The sequence below is a fragment of the Molossus molossus genome, unplaced genomic scaffold (assembly GCF_014108415.1).
Source record: "Molossus molossus isolate mMolMol1 unplaced genomic scaffold, mMolMol1.p scaffold_m16_p_11, whole genome shotgun sequence".
NCBI classification, from domain to species: Eukaryota; Metazoa; Chordata; class Mammalia; order Chiroptera; family Molossidae; genus Molossus; species Molossus molossus.
This window is the reverse complement of record NW_023425346.1, coordinates 79176894-79185142: the sequence shown is the minus strand read 5'-3', so window position 1 is coordinate 79185142 and position 8249 is coordinate 79176894. Positions and strand designations below refer to the sequence as shown.

Genomic DNA, 8249 nt, shown 5'->3' with positions numbered 1-8249 from the left:
TCTGTTTTCTGCATTTTCTCCTTTATCTCTTAATTCTCTCTGTTTTCTGTTTTCTCTTTTGTATCTTCTGGTTTTCTCCATTTTCGGTGTTCTCTCCTTTGTCTCTTTATTCTTTCCATTTTCTGCGTTCTTTCCTCTATCTTTTGATTCTCTCTGTTTTCTGCGTTCTTACCTCTATATCTTAATTTTCTCTTTTTTTTTTTTTTTTTTTGTTCTCTCCTCTTTCTCTTGATATTCTCCGTTTTCTGAGGTCTGTCTTCTATCACTGGGTTTTTTCCGTTTTCTGTGTTCTCTTCTCTATCTCTTGATTCTTTCTGTTTTCTACATTCTGTCCAGTATTTCCTGTATTTCTGCGTTTCTGCATTCTCTCCTCTATCCCCTGATTTTCTTCGTTTTCTGCGTTCTCTCTTCAATCTCCAGATTTTATTTGTTTTCTGTGTTCTCTCCTCTATCTCTTGATTCTCTCTGTGTTCTACATTCTCTCCTCTATCTCCTGATTTTCCCAGTTTTCTGCATTGTCTCCTTTATCTCCTTTCTCTTCTGTATCTCTATTTTCTCCGTTTCAGCGTTTCCTCCTCTATCTCCTGATTTTCTCTATTTTCTGCGTTTTCTCCTTTATCTCTTGATTTTGTCCGTTTTCTACCTTCTCTTCCATATCTCTTGATTCTCTGTGTTTCCTGCTTTCTCTCCATTCCATAGGGAATCTCTCTATTTTCTCCGTTTTCTTCATTCTCTCCTCTGTCTCTTTTCTCCGTTTTCTGTGTGCTCTCCTCCATCTCTTGAATCTCTCCATTTTCTGCATTCTCTTTCCTTTGAATTGAATCTCTGTTTTCAGCATTCTCTACTCTATCTCTTAATTTCCTTCGTTTTCTGCGTTCTCTATCTCTTGATTCTCTGCGTTTTCTGCATTCTCTCAACTATCTCTTTTCTCCATTTTCTTTGTTCTCTCCTCTATCTCTTGATATTCCTCGTTTTGTGCATTCTGTCCTCTATATCTTTATTTTCTGTGTTCTCTCCTCTCCGTTTTCTGAGTTCTATCTCTTTATTTTCTCCATTTTTTGCGTTCACTCCTCTAAATTTTGATTCTTTCCGTTTTCTGTGTTCTCTATCTCTTGTTTTTCTGTTTTCTAAGTTCTCCCTCTATCTCTTGATTCTCTCCATTTTCTGCATCCCCTTCTCTATCTCGATTTTCTTCTTCTTTTTTTTCGTTCTCTCCTCTATCTCTTGATTTTCTCCGTTTTCTGCATTCTCTCCTCTATCTCTCGATTTTCTCCGTTTTCTGAGTTCTCTCTTCTATCTTTTGATTCTCTCCATTTTCTACATTCCCTTCTTTCTCTCCTGATTCTCGTAGATTTCTGCTCTCTCTCCTCTCTTTCCTGATTCTCTTATTTTTCTGCATTTCCTCCTCTATCTACTGATTTTCTGCTCTCTTTCTTTTAATTCTCTTCGTTTTGTGCATTCTCTCTTCTCTGTCCTGTTTTTTTGTGTTTTCTGCGTTCTCTTCTTTCTCTCCTGATTTTCTCCATTTTCTGCATTTTCTCTACTCTCTTCTGATTCTCTGTTTTCTGCTTTCTCTATTCTGCTTTCTGATTCTCTCCATTTTCTGCATTCTCCCCTCTCTGTACTGAACCTCTCCATTTTCTGCATTCTCTCCTCTATCTCCTGATTTTCTGCGTTTGCTGCCTTATCTGCTTTCTCTCCTGATTATTTGCATTTTCTGCATTCTCTACCCTCTCCTGTTCTGTCAGTTTTCTTTGTTCTCTCCTCTCTCTTCTGATATTCTCCGATTTCTGCGTTCTCTCATCTCTCTACTCATTCTCTACGTTTTCTGCTTTCTCGGCTCTCTCTCTCCTGAGTCTACACTTTTTTGTGTGTTCTCTTCTCTCTATCCTCATTCTCTCCATTTTCTATGTTCTCTCCTCTTTCTTTTGGTTGTCTCCGTTTTGTGCACTCTCTCTTCTATCTCCTGCTTTTCTGCATTTTCTGCTCTAGCTTTGTTTTATTTATTTATTTATTTATTTATTTATTTATTTATTTATTTATTTATTTTATCCTCACCCGAGAATATTTTTCCATTTTTTGTTCAGATAGAGTGGGAGGAAAGGAGAGGGAGGGAGGGAGGGAGAGAGAGAGAGAGAGAGAAACATCAGTGTGAAAGGGACACATCAAGTGGCTGCCACCCACACGACCAACCAGGGCCGGGGACAAACTGCAACTGAGGTACATGCCCTTAGCAGAAACCAAACCCGGGTCTCTCTGGACTGCAGGCTGACACTCTAGCTGCTGAGCCAAACTGGCCAGGGCTCTGCTCTAGCTTTGAGAAGGATGCTGCTGAGATGGGAAGGACTTCAAGTATGCCTGGGTCTTGGATAAACTGAAAGCTGAATGTGAGCATGGTATCTCTCTCTCTCTCTCTCTCTCTCTGGAAATTCGAGATCAGCAAGTATTATGTGACCATTATTGATGTCCCAGGACACAGAGACTTTATCAAAAACATGACTACAGCCCTGGCCAGTTTGGCTCAGCGGTTGGAGTGTCGGCCTGCGGTACAGAGAGACCCGGGTTCGGTTCCCGCTAAGGGCACGTACCTAGGTTGCAGTTTGTCCCCGGCCCTGGTTGGTCGTGCGGGTGGCAGCCACTCGATGTGCCCCTTCACATCGATGTTTCTCTCTCTCTCTCTTCCTCTCTCTCCCTCCCTCTCTGTCTGAACAAAAAAATGCAAAAATGTCCTCGGGTGAGGATAAAAAAAAAAAAAACATGACTACAGGCCCATGTCAGGCTGACTGTGCTGTCCTGATTATATGATGGTGAACTGGAAGCAGGTGTCTCTATGAAAGGGCTTACCCTGAGCATGCCTTTCTGGTGTTTGCACTGGGTGTGAAACAACTGACTGTTGGTGTTAACAGAATGGATTCCCCTGAGCCACCTTACAGCCAGAAGGGATATGAGGACATTGTTAAGGAAGTCAGCACCTACATTAGGAAAACTGGCTACAACTCTGACACTGAAGCATGTATGCCAATTTCTGGTGTGAATGGTGACAACATGCTGGAGCCAAGTGTTAAAATACCTTGGTTCAAGGAATGAAAAGTCACTCATAAAGCTGACAATGCCAGTGGAACCATGCTGCATGAAGCTCTGGGTTGCATCCTATGACAAGCTCATCCAACTGACAAGCCCCTGCATCTGCCCCTCCAGGATATCAACAAAATTGGTGGTATTGATAATGTCCCTGTGGACCAAGTGGAGACTGGTGTTCTCAAACCCTGCATGGTGGTCACCTTTGCACCAGTCAATGTTCCAACTGAAGTAAAGTCTGTTGAGATGCACCATGAAGCTTTGAGTGAAGCTCTTCCTGGGGACAATGTGAGCTTCATTGTCAAGAACGTGTCTGTCAAAGGTGTTCATTGTGGCTGGTGACAGCAAAATGACCCACCAATGGAAGTAGCTGGCTTCACAGCTCAGGTAATGACCCTGAGCAACCCAGGCCAAATAAGTGTTGGGTATGCACCTGTGCTGGACTGTCACTCAGCTCACTTGCTTGCACATTTGCTGAGCTGAAGAAGACTGATCACTGTTCTAGGAAAAGGCTGGAAGGTAGTCAAACATTTCTGAAAACTGGTGATGCTGTCATTGTTGATGTGGTTCCTGGCAAGCCCGTGTGTGTTGAGAGCTTCTCTGACTATCCTCCTCTGGACCATTTTGCTGTTTGTGACATGAGACAGACAGTTGCTGTGGGTGTCGTCAAAGCAGTGGACAGGAAGGCAGCTGGAGCTGGCAAAGTCACCAAGTCTGCTCAGAAAGCTCAGGAGGCTAAGTGAATATGATCCCCAATACCTGCCACCCCAGTCTCAATCAGTGGTGGAAGAACCATCTCAGAACTATCTGTCTCAATTGGGCTTTTAATTTTAATTGTATAAGACTGGTTAATAATTACAATGCATCCTAAAACCTTCAGAAGAAAAGAATGTTTTGTGGACCATCTGATTTTTGCCTGTAAGGTACATTTTAAGTTATTAGTTTTTATTTTATTTATTTGTTTATTTAATCCTCACCCGAGGACATTTTTTTTTGTTTTTTTGTTCAGATAGAGTGTGTGTGGGGGGAGAGAGAGAGAGAAACATCAACATGAAAGGGACACATCAAGTGGTTGCCACTTGCACGACCCAACCAGGGCCGGGGACAAACTGCAACCAAGGAACATGCCCTTAGTAGGAACCGAACCTGAGTCTCTCTGAACCTCAGGCTGATGCTCTAACAGCTGAGCCAAACCGGCCAGGGCAAGTTAGTAGTTTTTAAAATAACTACTTTGTAATGGAAACAACTTGGCAAAAAATCTGTCACAGAATTTTGAGACCCATTGAAACAAAGTTTAATGAGAAAAAAACAATTCTCAACAAAATATTATCAAATCTAATCCAGCAGTATAAAAAAAAATACAACAAGACTTGGTAGAATTTATCCTGAGAAAAGCAACAGTCATTTAATAATTAAAAATCAATAAATATAATCCACTATATTGGTGACCTAAAGGGGGAGGGGGAACGATCATCTCAATTGATGCAGAAAAAAGTTCCGATAAAACCAGCATCACTCTGGCCAATGTGGCTCAGTTGGTTGAGCATCATCCTGGTGCACCAAAAGGTCACCCATACAATTCCAGGTCAGGACACATGCCCAGGTTCAGGCTTGATCCCCAGTAGGGGGTGTAGAGGAGACAGCTGATCTACATTTCTCACATAGATATTTCTCTCTCCCTCCCTCTCTTTCCCTCTCCCCATCTCCCTTCTTCTCTATCTAAAAATAAATATAAGTGTTTGATTAATAAATTCAGCATCCATCCCAGAGTAAAAACTCTCAATAAACTAAGAATAGATGAGCTCTTTCTCAGTCTGATAAAAGCCATCCAAAAAAACAAACAAACAAACCTGCAGCTAACATCATACTGATGAAAGACTGAATGCTTCCCTTTTAAGGTCTAGAACATGGCAAGGATATCCACTCTCACCACTTCAATTCAGCATCATACTAGAACTCCTACCCAGTGAAATAAAGCAAGAGAAAATAAAATGCATACAGATTGGAAGGAATAAATAAAACTGTTTCATAGGCAATGTGTAGAAAACCCAAAAGAATCTACAAAAAAACTCCTAGATCTAATAAATGAATTTAGCAAGATCACAGGTTAATAGGTTAATAAACATCAATCATGTTTCCATATAGCAGCAATAAACAATTGGATACTTAAATTTAAAACACAATACCACTTACAATAACTCCAAAAAATGAAGTATTTAAGTACAAAGCAAACAAAAGTTTTACAAAAACTATAAGCTATAAACTTCAAAACAGTGATTCTTAAAATAAGCCTAAATAAATGGAGAGATATAATATGTTTAAGAATTGGAAGACTGCAGTGGCTGGTGGTGGAGGAAATGGAAGCTACACAGACCGTCTCGCAGGATCAAACTGGAATTACAACTAAAATAAAGACAAATCGTCAGCAAAAAGCAACAGAAAAGTAGCTTGTGAAGATCATATAACCAGGGACACTAACTCAATCCTGGTACAATTGCGGAGGCACGAGAGTGGGGCTAAGAGCCCACGGACAGCAGCGGTCATAGCTGTGAGCAGAGCCCTCGGGTAAAATGCCCAAGCGGCTCCACGGCCCAATGCCAGGACAGATGCTAAAATAGCCACAGCCATTCACCTGGGGCTCCAGAAGAGAGAGGGCAGACTGGACTGGAACTGTGTGGGGACACTCGGGATTTGGAGGGCACTCAGAGCTTTTGCTGAGTTGCAGCAACGCAGGACGGTGGCCATCTTACTCCTTCCCAGGGCTCTGGGGAGAGGTGGCAACCCCTCCCTAGGTGAATCAATCCCACCCAGGTGGGCCACTGAAATGCAAATTGAGGCTCATTAACAACCAGAATCTACCCCACCCTCGGGAAATCCCCTTACACTACGCATCTGAGGGAGTTTTTCATTCAACTGAGAACTCAAGACTCTTCTAGTAACTGCTACAGATAGCCGCAAGGCAAAAACCTAGAGGATAACTGAACCATTCCTCGTCTAGCAACTCTAACCAGGAAAGTAAGACTTCACAGTGGTGTTTAACGTGGGTCCTCGCTCGCTCAGCCAAACCCAAGAGAGGGAGCCACAAACAGCAGAACAACAACACCCACAGGGAAAATTTGGCAGGCTACAAAGCCCACTGTGATAGCCAAAATGGTGAAACAAAGAAACAAAAGCAAAATGAAAGAACAGGAGACATCTACCGAAGATGAGATAAATGTGGAACAGTTAAGCAAGTATACAGAGCTAGAACTCAGAGGAATGATCTTGAGGAAGCTCAACAGCATGAGTAAGGACATCAACACCATGAGTAAAGACCTAGAAATGTTGAAAATCAACCAACTGGAAATTCAAAAACACCAAGAATGACATATCAGAAATAAAGAACACATTGGAAGGTCTAAAGAGCAGAGTAGAGGAAGCTGAGGACCGGATCTGTGAATTACAAGACAGGGTAGAAAAAATCAACCAATCAGAAAACCAAAATGAAAAAATAATTGAAAAACAGGAAGACAGCTTAAGAGAACTGTGGGACAACTGGAAACATAATAATATTTGCATCATAGGAGTCCCCGAAGAAGAAGAAAATGAGCAAGGGTTAGAGAATATATTTGAAGAAATAGTGACAGAAAACTTCCCTAATTTGGTGAAGGAAGAAGGCATTCATAAGTTCAAGAAGCACTGAGAGCCCCAAGTAAGAAGAACCCAAACAGGCCCACACCAAGACACATAGTAATTAAAATGCCACAAATTAAAGACAAAGAGAGAATCCTAAAAGCAGCAAGAGATAAGCAACAGGTTACCTACAAAGGAACTCCCATAAGGCTCTCAGCTGACTTCTCAACAGAAACACTACAGGCCAGAAGGGAATGGCATGAAGTAATCAAGGTCATGAAAAACAAGGATCTGAATCCAAGACTACTCTACCCAGCATGGCATTTATTCAAAATAGAACATCAAATAAAGAGCTTCCCAGATTAAAAAAAAAAAATTTAAAAATGGCTAAGGGAATACATTAGCACCAAAACAGCACTGCAAGAAATGTTAAAAGGACTGCTCTAATAGGTATAAGAAATAGGAAGAAAAATATAACCAAACTAAACAAAAATGGTAATAAATAAATACATATCAATAATCACCTTAAATGTAAATGGACTGAATGCTCCAATAAAAAGACACAGAGTAGCTGATTGGATAAGAAAGCATGACTCATCTATATGTTGTTTACAAGAGACCCACCTCACAACAAAAGACTCACATAGGTTGAAAGTGAAGGGATGGAAAAAAATCTTCCAAGCAAACGTAAAGGGGAAAAAAAGCTGAGGCAGCAATACTCATAGCTGATAAAATAGATTTCAAAATGAAGGCCATAACTAGAGACAAAGAAGGCCACTACATAATATTGAAAGGATCTATCCAACAGGAAGATACAACATTGGTAAACATATACGCACCCAATAGAGGAGCACCAAAATATATAAAAAATCTTCTGGAGGACTTCAAAGGAGAAATCAACAGCAATATAATCATAGCAGGGGACTCAACACTCCACTGACATCACTGGATAGATCCCGTAGACAAAAAAACTAACAAGGAAACAGAGACTCTAAATGAAGCACTAGACCAAATGGATTTAATAGATATCTACAGAGAATTACACCTCAAAACTACAGAATTCACATTCTTTTCAAATGCACATGGGACATTCTCAAAGATAGACCACATGATAGGAAACAAACTAAATCTCTACAAGTTCAAGAAGACGGAAATCATATCAAGCATCTTCTCAGATCACAAAGGCATGCAACTAGAAATCAATTGCAAAAAAAAAATGCAAAGACATTTGAACACATGGAGGCTAAATAGCATGTTATTAAACAATGAATGGGTTACCGAGGAGATCAAGGAAGAAATTAAAAACTTCCTGCACACCAATGAAAATGAACACACAACAACACAAAATCTATGGGATGCAGCGAAAACAGTTCTGAGAGAGAGGGAAGTTCATAGCACTACAGGGCTACCTCAAGAAACAAGAAAAATTTCTAATAAACTAACCTCACAACTTAAAGAATTAGAAAGCAGCCCTGGCCGGTTTTGCTCAGCAGTTAGAGCATCAGCCTGCGGTCCAGAAAGACCCGGGCTTGGTTCCCACTAAGGGCATGTACCTCGGT

The 8249-nt window shown here is 40.9% G+C and overlaps 1 pseudogene; it reads left to right on the top strand.

Moving 5' to 3' along the window:
* Positions 1 to 2321: 2321 nt before the first annotated feature.
* LOC118625269 lies at positions 2322 to 3821 on the top strand (annotated as a pseudogene).
* Positions 3822 to 8249: the final 4428 nt, after the last annotated feature.